This window comes from Dendrobates tinctorius, unplaced genomic scaffold, assembly GCF_039654945.1.
Source record: "Dendrobates tinctorius isolate UK_male_01 unplaced genomic scaffold, ASM3965494v1 ptg000356l, whole genome shotgun sequence".
Taxonomy (NCBI): domain Eukaryota; kingdom Metazoa; phylum Chordata; class Amphibia; order Anura; family Dendrobatidae; genus Dendrobates; species Dendrobates tinctorius.
Window position 1 is genome coordinate 114,345 of NW_027362022.1, and position 16,012 is coordinate 130,356.

The window sequence follows — 16,012 nt, forward strand, 5'->3', positions numbered from 1 at the left end:
GAGCGCATGAACCAATCGTTGGAGCAGATTCTGAGATGCTTCGGCTCTTCCAGGCAGGAGGACTGGTGTGAGGTATTGCCCATGGCAGAGTTTGCAATCAACGGTCGTATGAGTCAATCTACTGGGAAGTCTCCCTTTCAGGTCAACTATGGGTTTAACCCACATTTTGGAGAGTTTTCCCGCATGGATTCAGGTTGTCCTGGAGCTGAGGGTGCGACACAACGTCTTAGAATTCTTTGGAGGGAGGTTCAGAGGAATATTTCCAAGGCCCAGGAAAACTATAAACGGTTTGCTGACAGGAGGAGAGGGCCAGGTCCAGCATTTGCAGTAGGGGAGGTGTGGCTATCCACCCGCAATATCAAGCTTAAGATACCATCTATAAAGCTGGGCCCCAAGTTTATTGGCCCATACAAAGTTGTGGAGGTTGTTAACCCAGTAGCCTACCGACTGCAGCTGCCCACCTCCTTTAAAATCTCTGATGTCTTCCACAGGTCCCTGTTAAAGCCTGTTGGGACGGTGAGAGAGGATCCCTCATCAAATGCTCCGCCAGTGCTGGTAGAGGGGCAGCTGGAGTATGAAGTAGGGCGCATTGTTGACTCCCGTTGGGTGCGCCAGAGACTCCAGTATCTGATACACTGGAAGGGGTACTCTCTGGGGGATCGGTCATGGGTTCCGGCCAGTTCGGTGCATGCCGATCGTCTGGGGCGGGCTTTCCACGCCAGATACCCAGACAAGCCTGGGGGTCCAGTGGCCCCCCCGTTAAGAGGGGGGGTACTGAAATGGTTTGAACAGGGTTCTTGCCGTGCACTCACAGGGTTAAGTGTTCGTGGCCTCTTTCTGTATCTGGGAGGGGTATTTATACTCTTTAGGCTAGTTTCACATTAGCGTTTTTTTGCGCAGCGCATCGGGCGCATAAAAAACGCAAAGAAAAACGCAAAACAAACGCGCGTTTTTTTAACGTCATGCGCACGCTGATGTGTAAAAAAACGCAGCGTTGTTTGCGTTTTACATGCGTTTTTTGCATGCGTTGGCGTTTTTTATGCGCATGCGTTTTTAAGTGTGACGTTTTTTCCATTGTCTAGAGAACATTCTAGACTTGTTTAACTCAAAAACGCATGCGCAAAAAAACGCAAGCGTGCGCAAGACCATGCGCACGCATGCGTTCCCATAGGCTCCAATGTGGTGTTTTTGCGCATTCCGTGCGCAAGCGTGCGCATGCGTTTTTTTGACGAGACAGGGCGGAACCAAAAATGCAACATGTTGCGTCTGGCGCGCCTGGCGCAAAAGACAAAAAAACGCATGCGCACGAAAACGCAAGTATGCGCAAGACCATGCGCACGTCATGTTAAGTATAGGTGCGCAGTGCGCATGCGCTGCGCACAAAAGCGCTAATGTGAAACCAGCCTTACCAGGGTTCTCTGTCAGCTATACTGTTGTTCTGGTGTGTCTGACCCCTGGTGTACGTGTATTCTGCGTTGCTTGCTTGCTTCCCGTGTATGACCCGGTCTGTCCCCTCACTCTGTACTCCGTCTCTTGTTTTGATACTATTGTCTTCTCCGGTTCTGACCTCCTGGCTTGGCTATCGTTACTCCCGTTACAGTTTGTCCCTATTGTACCGTCTATTGCCCGTTCTGGTTTTTCGGATCTATTGCTACGTCCTGACTATCCATTCTGTCTAACCCTTTGGTACTGTATTGCTATCTTGTGCTTTGACCCGGCTTCATCTGGTTTCTGTCTCTGTCTATGCCCCTTGGTAACATTGTCCTGTAGTTACATTTCTAGGAGTTTCCCTGCAGCTCCTGGCTCTGTGGAGCTTAGGCCACGCCCCCAGCAGTCACGTGCTTCAGGTCCTGATACTCTGAAGCACGCATCGTCACCGCTGCTGTCCCGCTCCACAGGTATCTTTGGGCACTGTTTTTGTACTCAGGACACCCGCACTTGCTCAGTGAGCAAGTGCAGTGTGGGGCTCCTGACAGCCAGACAGAAATAGAGGAGTAAGAGAGTGCTGGACAGAAATAGAGGAGTAGGAGAGTGCAGGACAGAAATAGAGGAGTAAGAGAGTGCCGGACGGAAATAGAGGAGTAAGAGAGTGCCAGACAGAAATAGAGGAGTAAGAGAGTGCCATGAAGCAAGAGGAGTAACAGGATTGTAGCAAAAAATAGAGAGTAAGAGACTCCGGTATCTCTCTCGTAGCGGTGTTAAAGCCCATACACACTGGTGCAGACCGGCGTTCTCGTCCATTTCTCCCACACACACTGGACGCAGACCGGCGTTCTCACCCATTTCTCCCATACACATTGGATGCAGTCCGGCATTTTCGCCCATCGCTCATATACACTGGATGCAGACCAGCGTTTCCGCCCATCACCCATACACACTGGATGCAGACCGGCGTTCTCGCCCATACACACTGGATGCAGACCGGCGTTCTCGCCCATACACACTGGATGCAGACCGGCGTTCTCGCCCATACACACTGGATGCAGACCGGCGTTCTCGCCCATACACACTGGATGCAGACCGGCGTTCTCGCCCATACACACTGGATGCAGACCGGCGTTCTCGCCCATACACACTGGATGCAGACCGGCGTTCTCGCCCATACACACTGGATGCAGACCGGCGTTCTCGCCCATACACACTGGATGCAGACCGGCGTTCTCGCCCATACACACTGGATGCAGACCGGCGTTCTCGCCCATACACACTGGATGCAGACCGGTGTTCTCGCCCATACACACTGGATGCAGACCGGCGTTCTCGCCCATACACACTGGATGCAGACCGGTGTTCTCGCCCATACACACTGGTGCAGACCGGCATTCTCGTCCATTTCTCCCATACACACTGGATGCAGTCCGGCATTTTCGCCCATCTCTCATATACACTGGATGCAGACCAGCGTTTCCGCCCATCACCCATACACACTGGATGCAGACCGGCGTTCTCGCCCATACACACTGGATGCAGACCGGCGTTCTCGCCCATACACACTGGATGCAGACCAGCGTTCTCGCCCATACACACTGGATGCAGACCGGCGTTCTCGCCCATACACACTGGATGCAGACCGGCGTTCTCGCCCATACACACTGGATGCAGACCGGCGTTCTCGCCCATACACACTGGATGCAGACCGGCGTTCTCGCCCATACACACTGGATGCAGACCGGCGTTCTCGCCCATACACACTGGATGCAGACCGGCGTTCTCGCCCATACACACTGGATGCAGACCGGCGTTCTCGCCCATACACACTGGATGCAGACCGGCGTTCTCGCCCATACACACTGGATGCAGACCGGCGTTCTCGCCCATACACACTGGATGCAGACCGGCGTTCTCGCCCATACACACTGGATGCAGACCGGTGTTCTCGCCCATACACACTGGATGCAGACCGGCGTTCTCTGGATGCAGACCGGCGTTCTCGCCCATACACGCTGGATGCAGACCGGCGTTCTCGCCCATACACTCTGGATGCAGACCGGCGTTCTCGCCCATACACTCTGGATGCAAACCGGCGTTCTCGCCCATACACACTGGATGCAGACCGGCGTTCTCGCCCATACACACTGGATGCAGACCGGCGTTCTCGCCCATACACACTGGATGCAGACCGGCGTTCTCGCCCATACACACTGGATGCAGACCGGTGTTCTCGCCCATACACACTGGTGCAGACCGGCATTCTCGTCCATTTCTCCCATACACACTGGATGCAGTCCGGCATTTTCGCCCATCTCTCATATACACTGGATGCAGACCAGCGTTTCCGCCCATCACCCATACACACTGGATGCAGACCGGCGTTCTCGCCCATACACACTGGATGCAGACCGGCGTTCTCGCCCATACACACTGGATGCAGACCAGCGTTCTCGCCCATACACACTGGATGCAGACCGGCGTTCTCGCCCATACACACTGGATGCAGACCGGCGTTCTCGCCCATACACACTGGATGCAGACCGGCGTTCTCGCCCATACACACTGGATGCAGACCGGCGTTCTCGCCCATACACACTGGATGCAGACCGGCGTTCTCGCCCATACACACTGGATGCAGACCGGCGTTCTCGCCCATACACACTGGATGCAGACCGGCGTTCTCGCCCATACACACTGGATGCAGACCGGCGTTCTCGCCCATACACACTGGATGCAGACCGGCGTTCTCGCCCATACACACTGGATGCAGACCGGCGTTCTCGCCCATACACACTGGATGCAGACCGGCGTTCTCGCCCATACACACTGGATGCAGACCGGCGTTCTCGCCCATACATTGTGTTCTCTATGACAGAGCCGATGCCAATATTGGAGACCCCCATACCCACTAGACTGCTGGCTGAACCGTCTTCATCCACAGGTTCAGCCCACAGTAATCTACTGTGTGTAGGGGCTTTACACTGACCCCGATTCAAACTCTGACACTGCAAAGGAGAAAAAGGGCAAGAGGGTGTCAGGGCGAAACAGAGGAGAGACAGAGCGTCACCAAGAAATGGAGACCTCAGAGACTGGTGGAATAAAGATGAGCAGAACAGTCCGAGTAAACAGAAGCAGAGACTCGTGACAGTTCGGGGAGACAGAGCTGTGAGGAGTTTCAGGATATAAAGAAGTTAGTGAAGAGAGTGTAAGAGACAGACCAGTAAGACCTGGAAGAGGACAGAGACAGCAGGGTGTTCCAGAGACACCCCGAGACGAGGGGGAGGCAGCAGAAAGGGGAGGAGAGACAGACGGTGAGGGAGAAAGAGGGAAGGAAGCACTTGGGGGACAGACAGAGAGAAGAGGCAGGACTTCCTGACAGGCGAGATGTCAACAGGGTGAGCAGAGACAGGCAAGAAGTGCACGAGCCGGAGGATGAGGGGGACAGGGGACGCCGACCACCTCACACCCCGCAGAACTGCACTGAGGAGGCCCCCTGCCAGCAGGACCTAACTGAGGGCAGCACAGCAAGGTGTCGGGGAGCTCCTCACCGCCTACAGGAACCCGGCACAGGTACAGAGCAGCACCGTGCACAGGACACTCACAGCCCAGTACAAGACTGTGCACAGGACACTCACAGCCCAGTACAAGACCGTGCACAGGACACTCACAGCCCAGTACAAGACTGTGCACAGGACACTCACAGCTCAGTACAAGACTGTGCACAGGACACTCACAGCCCAGTACAAGACCGTGCACAGGACACTCACAGCCCAGTACAAGACCGTGCACAGGACACTCACAGCCCAGTACAAGACTGTGCACAGGACACTCACAGCCCAGTACAAGACTGTGCACAGGACACTCACAGCTCAGTACAAGACTGTGCACAGGACACTCACAGCCCAGTACAAGACCGTGCACAGGACACTCACAGCCCAGTACAAGACTGTGCACAGGACACTCACAGCTCAGTACAAGACTGTGCACAGGACACTCACAGCTCAGTACAAGACTGTGCACAGGACACTCACAGCCCAGTACAAGACCGTGCACAGGACACTCACAGCCCAGTACAAGACCGTGCACAGGACACTCACAGCCCAGTACAAGACTGTGCACAGGACACTCACAGCCCAGTACAAGACTGTGCACAGGACACTCACAGCCCAGTACAAGACTGTGCACAGGACACTCACAGCTCAGTACAAGACTGTGCACAGGACACTCACAGCTCAGTACAAGACTGTGCACAGGACACTCACAGCCCAGTACAAGACCGTGCACAGGACACTCACAGCCCAGTACAAGACCGTGCACAGGACACTCACAGCCCAGTACAAGACTGTGCACAGGACACTCACAGCCCAGTACAAGACTGTGCACAGGACACTCACAGCTCAGTACAAGACTGTGCACAGGACACTCACAGCCCAGTACAAGACCGTGCACAGGACACTCACAGCTCAGTACAAGACTGTGCACAGGACACTCACAGCCCAGTACAAGACTGTGCACAGGACACTCACAGCCCAGTACAAGACCGTGCACAGGACACTCACAGCCCAGTACAAGACCGTGCACAGGACACTCACAGCTCAGTACAAGACTGCACAGGACACTCACAGCCCAGTACAAGACCGTGCACAGGACACTCACAGCCCAGTACAAGACTGTGCACAGGACACTCACAGCCCAGTACAAGACTGTGCACAGGACACTCACAGCTCAGTACAAGACTGTGCACAGGACACTCACAGCTCAGTACAAGACTGTGCACAGGACACTCACAGCTCAGTACAAGACTGTGCACAGGACACTCACAGCCCAGTACAAGACTGTGCACAGGACACTCACAGCTCAGTACAAGACTGTGCACAGGACACTCACAGCTCAGTACAAGACTGTGCACAGGACACTCACAGCTCAGTACAAGACTGTGCACAGGACACTCACAGCCCAGTACAAGACTGTGCACAGGACACTCACAGCCCAGTACAAGACTGTGCACAGGACACTCACAGCTCAGTACAAGACCGTGCACAGGACACTCACAGCCCAGTACAAGACTGTGCACAGGACACTCACAGCTCAGTACAAGACTGTGCACAGGACACTCACAGCCCAGTACAAGACTGTGCACAGGACACACAGCTCAGTACAAGACTGTGCACAGGACACTCACAGCTCAGTACAAGACTGTGCACAGGACACTCACAGCTCAGTACAAGACTGTGCACAGGACACTCACAGCTCAGTACAAGACTGTGCACAGGACACTCACAGCCCAGTACAAGACCGTGCACAGGACACTCACAGCCCAGTACAAGACTGTGCACAGGACACACAGCTCAGTACAAGACTGTGCACAGGACACTCACATCTCAGTACAAGACTGTGCACAGGACACACAGCTCAGTACAAGACTGTGCACAGGACACTCACAGCTCAGTACAAGACTGCACAGGACACTCACAGCCCAGTACAAGACTGTGCACAGGACACTCACAGCTCAGTACAAGACTGTGCACAGGACACTCACAGCTCAGTACAAGACAGTGCACAGGACACTCACAGCTCAGTACAAGACTGTGCACAGGACACTCACAGCTCAGTACAAGACTGTGCACAGGACACTCACAGCTCAGTACAAGACTGTGCACAGGACACTCACAGCCCAGTACAAGACCGTGCACAGGACACTCACAGCCCAGTACAAGACTGTGCACAGGACACACAGCTCAGTACAAGACTGTGCACAGGACACTCACGGCCCAGTACAAGACTGTGCACAGGACACACAGCTCAGTACAAGACTGTGCACAGGACACTCACAGCCCAGTACAAGACTGTGCACAGGACACTCACAGCCCAGTACAAGACTGTGCACAGGACACTCACAGCTCAGTACAAGACTGTGCACAGGACACTCACAGCTCAGTACAAGACCGTGCACAGGACACTCACAGCCCAGTACAAGACTGTGCACAGGACACTCACAGCTCAGTACAAGACTGTGCACAGGACACTCACAGCTCAGTACAAGACTGTGCACAGGACACACAGCTCAGTACAAGACTGTGCACAGGACACTCACAGCTCAGTACAAGACTGCACAGGACACTCACAGCCCAGTACAAGACTGTGCACAGGACACTCACAGCTCAGTACAAGACTGTGCACAGGACACTCACAGCTCAGTACAAGACAGTGCACAGGACACTCACAGCTCAGTACAAGACTGTGCACAGGACACTCACAGCTCAGTACAAGACTGTGCACAGGACACTCACAGCTCAGTACAAGACTGTGCACAGGACACTCACAGCCCAGTACAAGACCGTGCACAGGACACTCACAGCCCAGTACAAGACTGTGCACAGGACACACAGCTCAGTACAAGACTGTGCACAGGACACTCACAGCCCAGTACAAGACTGTGCACAGGACACACAGCTCAGTACAAGACTGTGCACAGGACACTCACAGCCCAGTACAAGACTGTGCACAGGACACTCACAGCCCAGTACAAGACTGTGCACAGGACACTCACAGCTCAGTACAAGACTGTGCACAGGACACTCACAGCTCAGTACAAGACCGTGCACAGGACACTCACAGCCCAGTACAAGACTGTGCACAGGACACTCACAGCTCAGTACAAGACCGTGCACAGGACACTCACAGCCCAGTACAAGACTGTGCACAGGACACTCACAGCTCAGTACAAGACTGTGCACAGGACACTCACAGCCCAGTACAAGACTGTGCACAGGACACTCACAGCCCAGTACAAGACTGTGCACAGGACACTCACAGCCCAGTACAAAACCGTGCACAGGACACTCACAGCCCAGTACAAGACTGTGCACAGGACACTCACAGCTCAGTACAAGACTGTGCACAGGACACTCACAGCTCAGTACAAGACTGTGCACAGGACACACAGCTCAGTACAAGACTGTGCACAGGACACTCACAGCCCAGTACAAGACTGTGCACAGGACACTCACAGCCCAGTACAAGACTGTGCACAGGACACTCACAGCCCAGTACAAGACTGTGCACAGGACACTCACAGCCCAGTACAAGACTGTGCACAGGACACACAGCTCAGTACAAGACTGTGCACAGGACACTCACAGCCCAGTACAAGACTGTGCACAGGACACTCACAGCCCAGTACAAGACTGTGCACAGGACACTCACAGCTCAGTACAAGACTGTGCACAGGACACTCACAGCCCAGTACAAGACTGTGCACAGGACACTCACAGCCCAGTACAAAACCGTGCACAGGACACTCACAGCCCAGTACAAGACTGTGCACAGGACACTCACAGCTCAGTACAAGACTGTGCACAGGACACTCACAGCCCAGTACAAAACCGTGCACAGGACACTCACAGCCCAGTACAAGACTGTGCACAGGACACTCACAGCTCAGTACAAGACTGTGCACAGGACACTCACAGCTCAGTACAAGACTGTGCACAGGACACTCACAGCCCAGTACAAGACTGTGCACAGGACACTCACAGCTCAGTACAAGACTGTGCACAGGACACTCACAGCTCAGTACAAGACCGTGCACAGGACACTCACAGCCCAGTACAAGACTGTGCACAGGACACTCACAGCTCAGTACAAGACCGTGCACAGGACACTCACAGCCCAGTACAAGACTGTGCACAGGACACTCACAGCTCAGTACAAGACTGTGCACAGGACACTCACAGCCCAGTACAAAACCGTGCACAGGACACTCACAGCCCAGTACAAGACCGTGCACAGGACACTCACAGCCCAGTACAAGACTGTGCACAGGACACTCACAGCCCAGTACAAGACCGTGCACAGGACACTCACAGCTCAGTACAAGACCGTGCACAGGACACTCACAGCCCAGTACAAGACCGTGCACAGGACACTCACAGCCCAGTACAAGACCGTGCACAGGACACTCACAGCCCAGTACAAGACTGTGCACAGGACACTCACAGCCCAGTACAAGACTGTGCACAGGACACTCACAGCCCAGTACAAGACCGTGCACAGGACACTCACAGCTCAGTACAAGACCGTGCACAGGACACTCACAGCTCAGTACAAGACCGTGCACAGGACACTCACAGCCCAGTACAAGACTGTGCACAGGACACTCACAGCTCAGTACAAGACCGTGCACAGGACACTCACAGCCCAGTACAAGACTGTGCACAGGACACTCACAGCTCAGTACAAGACTGTGCACAGGACACTCACAGCGCAGTACAAGACCGTGCACAGGACACTCACAGCCCAGTACAAGACTGTGCACAGGACACTCACAGCTCAGTACAAGACCGTGCACAGGACACTCACAGCCCAGTACAAGACTGTGCACAGGACACTCACAGCTCAGTAGAAGACTGTGCACAGGACACTCACAGCCCAGTACAAAACCGTGCACAGGACACTCACAGCCCAGTACAAGACTGTGCACAGGACACTCACAGCTCAGTACAAGACCGTGCACAGGACACTCACAGCCCAGTACAAGACTGTGCACAGGACACTCACAGCTCAGTACAAGACTGTGCACAGGACACTCACAGCCCAGTACAAGACCGTGCACAGGACACTCACAGCCCAGTACAAGACTGTGCACAGGACACTCACAGCTCAGTACAAGACCGTGCACAGGACACTCACAGCCCAGTACAAGACTGTGCACAGGACACTCACAGCTCAGTACAAGACTGTGCACAGGACACTCACAGCCCAGTACAAAACCGTGCACAGGACACTCACAGCCCAGTACAAGACCGTGCACAGGACACTCACAGCCCAGTACAAGACTGTGCACAGGACACTCACAGCCCAGTACAAGACCGTGCACAGGACACTCACAGCCCAGTACAAGACCGTGCACAGGACACTCACAGCCCAGTACAAGACTGTGCACAGGACACTCACAGCCCAGTACAAGACTGTGCACAGGACACTCACAGCCCAGTACAAGACTGTGCACAGGACACTCACAGCCCAGTACAAGACTGTGCACAGGACACTCACAGACCGGTACAAGACCGTGCACAGGACACTCACAGCCCAGTACAAGACCGTGCACAGGACACTCACAGCTCAGTACAAGACCGTGCACAGGACACACAGCTCAGGACAAGACTGTGCACAGGACACACACAGCTCAGTACAAGACTGTGCACAGGACATTCACAGCTCAGTACAAGACTGTGCACAGGACATTCACAGCTCAGTACAAGACTGTGCACAGGACACAGCTCAGGACAAGACTTTGCACAGGACACACACAGCTCAGTACAAGACTGTGCACAGGACATTCACAGCTCAGTACAAGACTGTGCACAGGACACTCACAGCTCAGTACAAGACTGTGCACAGGACACTCACAGCTCAGTACAAGACTGTGCACAGGACACTCACAGCTCAGTACAAGACTGTGCACAGGACACTCACAGCTCAGTACAAGACTGTGCACAGGACGCTCACAGCCCAGTACAAGACTGTGCACAGGACGCTCACAGCCCAGTACAAGACAGTGCACAGGACACTCACAGCTCAGTACAAGACTGTGCACAGGACGCTCACAGCCCAGTACAAGACTGTGCACAGGACGCTCAGAGCCCAGTACAAGACTGTGCACAGGACGCTCACAGCTCAGTACACGACTGCACAGGACACTCACAGCCCAGTACAAGAGTGTGCACAGGACGCTCACAGCTCAGTACAAGACTGCACAGGACACTCACAGACCAGTACAAGACTGTGCACAGGACGCTCACAGCTCAGTACAAGACTGCACAGGACACTCACAGACCAGTACAAGACTGTGCACAGGACGCTCACAGTTCAGTACAAGACTGCACAGGACACTCACAGCTCAGTACAAGACTGTGCACAGGACACTCACAGCTCGGTACAAGACTGTGCACAGGACACGGACAGCTCAGTACAAGACTGTGCACAGAATATTCACAGCGCAGTACAAGACCGTGCACAGGACGCTCACAGCTCTGGACAAGACCGTGCACAGGACACTCACAGCTCAGTACAAGACTGTGCACAGGACACTCACAGCCCAGTACAAGACTGTGCACAAGACACTCACAGCCCAGTACAAGACTGCACAGGACACTCACAGCTCAGTACAAGACTGTGCACAGGACACTCACAGCCCAGTACAAGACTGTGCACAGGACACTCACAGCCCAGTACAAGACTGTGCACAGCACACTCACAGCTCAGTACAAGACTGCACAGGACACTCACAGCTCAGTACAAGACTGTGCACAGGACACTCACAGCTCAGTACAAGACAGTGCACAGGACACTCACAGCTCAGTACAAGACTGTGCACAGGACGCTCACAGCCCAGTACAAGACTGTGCACAGGACGCTCACAGCCCAGTACAAGACTGTGCACAGGACGCTCACAGCTCAGTACAAGACTGCACAGGACACTCACAGCCCAGTAGAAGAGTGTGCACAGGACACTCACAGCTCAGTACAAGAAAGTGCACAGGACACTCACAGCTCAGTACAAGAGTGTGCACAGGACGCTCACAGCTCAGTACAAGACTGCACAGGACACTCACAGACCAGTACAAGACTGTGCACAGGACGCTCACAGCTCAGTACAAGACTGCACAGGACACTCACAGACCAGTACAAGACTGTGCACAGGACACTCACAGCTCGGTACAAGACTGTGCACAGGACACGGACAGCTCAGTACAAGACTGTGCACAGAATATTCACAGCGCAGTACAAGACCGTGCACAGGACGCTCACAGCTCTGGACAAGACCGTGCACAGGACACTCACAGCTCAGTACAAGACCGTGCACAGGACACTCACAGCTCAGTACAAGACTGTGCACAGGACGCTCACAGCCCAGTACAAGACTGTGCACAGGACGCTCACAGCTCAGTACAAGACTGCACAGGACACTCACAGCCCAGTACAAGAGTGTGCACAGGACGCTCACAGCTCAGTACAAGACTGCACAGGACACTCACAGACCAGTACAAGACTGTGCACAGGACACTCACAGCTCAGTACAAGACTGCACAGGACACTCACAGACCAGTACAAGACTGTGCACAGGACACTCACAGCTCAGTACAAGACTGCACAGGACACTCACAGACCAGTACAAGACTGTGCACAGGACACTCACAGCTCGGTACAAGACTGTGCACAGGACACGGACAGCTCAGTACAAGACTGTGCACAGAATATTCACAGCGCAGTACAAGACCGTGCACAGGACGCTCACAGCTCTGGACAAGACCGTGCACAGGACACTCACAGCTCAGTACAAGACCGTGCCCAGGACACTCACAGCCAAGTACAAGACAGTGCACAGGACACTCACAGCCCAGTACAAGACTGTGCACAGGACGCTCAGAGCCCAGTACAAGACTGTGCACAGGACGCTCACAGCTCAGTACACGACTGCACAGGACACTCACAGCCCAGTACAAGAGTGTGCACAGGACGCTCACAGCTCAGTACAAGAGTGTGCACAGGACGCTCACAGCTCAGTACAAGACTGCACAGGACACTCACAGACCAGTACAAGACTGTGCACAGGACGCTCACAGCTCAGTACAAGACCGTGCACAGGACACTCACAGACCAGTACAAGACTGTGCACAGGACACTCACAGCTCAGTACAAGACTGCACAGGACACTCACAGCCCAGTACAAGACTGTGCACAGGACGCTCAGAGCCCAGTACAAGACTGTGCACAGGACGCTCACAGCTCTGGACAAGACCGTGCACAGGACACTCACAGCTCAGTACAAGACCGTGCACAGGACACTCACAGCCCAGTACAAGACAGTGCACAGGACACTCACAGCTCAGTACAAGACTGTGCACAGGACGCTCACAGCCCAGTACAAGACTGTGCACAGGATGCTCACAGCTCAGTACAAGACTGCACAGGACACTCACAGCTCAGTACAAGACTGCACAGGACACTCACAGCTCAGTACAAGACTGTGCACAGGACACTCACAGCTCGGTACAAGACTGTGCACAGGACACGGACAGCTCAGTACAAGACTGTGCACAGAATATTCACAGCGCAGTACAAGACCGTGCACAGGACGCTCACAGCTCTGGACAAGACCGTGCACAGGACACTCACAGCTCAGTACAAGACCGTGCCCAGGACACTCACAGCCCAGTACAAGACAGTGCACAGGACACTCACAGCTCAGTACAAGACTGTGCACACGACGCTCACAGCCCAGTACAAGACTGTGCACAGGATGCTCACAGCTCACTGCAAGACTGTGCACAGGACACGGACAGCTCAGTACAAGACTGTGCACAGAATATTCACAGCGCAGTACAAGACTGTGCACAGGACACTCACAGCTCTGGACAAGACCGTGCACAGGACACTCACAGCTCAGTACAAGACCGTGCCCAGGACACTCACAGCCCAGTACAAGACAGTGCACTGGACACTCACAGCTCAGTACAAGACAGTGCACACGACGCTCACAGCCCAGTACAAGACTGTGCACAGGATGCTCACAGCTCACTGCAAGACTGCACAGAATATTCACAGCTCAGTACAAGACCGTGTACACGACGCTCACAGCTCAGGACAAGAAGTGCACAGGACACTCACAGCTCAGTACAAGACTGTGCACAGGACACTCACAGCCCAGTACAAGACTGTGCACAGGACACTCACAGCTCAGTACAAGACTGCACAGGACACTCACAGCTCAGTACAAGACTGTGCACAGGATACTCACAGCCCAGTACAAGACTGTGCACAGGACACTCACAGCCCAGTACAAGACTGTGCACAGGACACTCACAGCCCAGTACAAGACTGTGCACAGGACACTCACAGCTCAGTACAAGACTGTGCACAGGACACTATTAGCCAAGTACAAGACTGTGCACAGGACACTCACAGCCCAGTACAAGACTGTGCACAGGACACTCACAGCCCAGTACAAGACAGTGCACAGGACACTCACAGCTTAGGACAAGACTGTGTACAGGACACTCACAGCTCAGTACAAGACTATGCTCAGGACGCTCACAGCTCAGTACAAGACTGCGCACAGGACACTGACAGCTCAGTACAATACCGTGCACAGGACAGCTCAGTACAAGACTGTGCACAGGACGCTCACAGCTCAGTACAAGACTGTGCACAGGACACACAGCTCAGTACAAGACTGTGCACAGAATATTCACAGCTCAGTACAAGACTGTGCACAGGACACACAGCTCAGTACAAGAAAGTGCACAGGACACTCACAGCTCTGTACAAGAGTGTGCACAGGACGCTCACAGCTCAGTACAAGACTGCACAGGACACTCACAGACCAGTACAAGACTGTGCACAGGACGCTCACAGCTCAGTACAAGACTGCACAGGACACTCACAGACCAGTACAAGACTGTGCACAGGACGCTCACAGCTCAGTACAAGACTGCACAGGACACTCACAGCTCAGTACAAAACTGTGCACAGGACACTCACAGCTCGGTACAAGACTGTGCACAGGACACGGACAGCTCAGTACAAGACTGTGCACAGAATATTCACAGCGCAGTACAAGACCGTGCACAGGACGCTCACAGCTCTGGACAAGACTGTGCACAGGACACTCACAGCTCAGTACAAGACCGTGCACAGGACACTCACAGCCCAGTACAAGACAGTGCACAGGACACACAGCACAAGACAAGACTGTGCACAGGACACTCACAGCTCAGTACAAGACTGTGCACAGGACACTCACAGCTCAGTACAAAACTTTGCACAGAATATTCACTGCTCAGTTCAAGACTGTGCACAGGACGCTCACAGCTTAGGACAAGACTGTGCACAGGACACTCACAGCACAGTACAAGACTATGGACAGGACATGCAGCTCAGGACGAGACCGTGCACAGGACGCTCACAGCTCAGTACAAGACTGTGCACAGGACACACAGCTCAGTACAAGACTGTGCACAGAATATTCACAGCTCAGTACAAGACTGTGCACAGGACACACAGCTCAGGACAAGACTGTGCACAGGACACTCACAGCTCAGTACAAGACTGCACAGGACACTCACAGCTCAGTACAAGACCGTGTACACGACGCTCACAACTCAGGACAAGACTGTGCACAGGACACTCACAGCTCAGTACAAGACTGTGCACAGGACACTCACAGCTCAGTACAAGACTGTGCACAGGACACTCACAGCCCAGTACAAGACTGTGCACAGGACACTCACAGCTCAGTACAAGACTGCACAGGACACTCACAGCTCAGTACAAGACTGTGCACAGGACACTCACAGCTCAGTACAAGACAGTGCACAGGACACTCACAGCCCAGTACAAGACAGTGCACAGGACACTCACAGCTCAATACAAGACTGTGCACAGGACGCTCACAGCCCAGTACAAGACTGTGCACAGGACACTCACAGCTCAGTACAAGACTGCACAGGACACTCACAGCTCAGTACAAGACTGCACAGGACGCTCACAGATCAGTATAAGACTGCACAGGACACTC

General features: G+C 53.9%; 1 protein-coding gene across 5 annotated transcripts in view; it reads left to right on the forward strand.

The window, feature by feature from the left end:
• LOC141075450 (TSC22 domain family protein 4-like) overlaps positions 1-16,012 on the forward strand; it is a 165,069-nt gene that overhangs the window by 66,507 nt on the left and 82,550 nt on the right. The window contains exon 1 of one of the 5 annotated variants that reach the window (XM_073562512.1): positions 4,738-5,001. The exons of 2 other annotated variants lie outside the window; for them this stretch is intronic. The gene's annotated coding sequence lies outside the window, so the exon portion shown is untranslated. Of the gene's footprint in view, positions 1-4,737; positions 5,002-16,012 lie in introns of those variants that run through there. 2 more of the 5 variants (XM_073562511.1, XM_073562513.1) reach the window with 2 other exon arrangements.